Consider the following 228-nt stretch of genomic DNA (forward strand, 5'->3'; position numbering starts at 1 on the left):
TTAAACAAGGATAAATGATGCATTATGCACATGCGTGAAAGGAATGCACCCTGCGGCTACTTTCCTGAGGTGACACAGGGTGTTTACGTGAAGTAATCGGATCCCTAAATCGGATTGAGCAGTGGTACTCAATCGGAAGACTCTATTACTGGATTCACACTGCATCCGATTTTCGTCGTACGACGTTCTGCAACCAATCAGAAAACAGAATTCCGATGAATTTTGCTT

Source organism: Mycetomoellerius zeteki, unplaced genomic scaffold (assembly GCF_001594055.1).
Source record: "Mycetomoellerius zeteki isolate Tzet28-1 unplaced genomic scaffold, Tzet1.0 scaffold202, whole genome shotgun sequence".
Taxonomy (NCBI): domain Eukaryota; kingdom Metazoa; phylum Arthropoda; class Insecta; order Hymenoptera; family Formicidae; genus Mycetomoellerius; species Mycetomoellerius zeteki.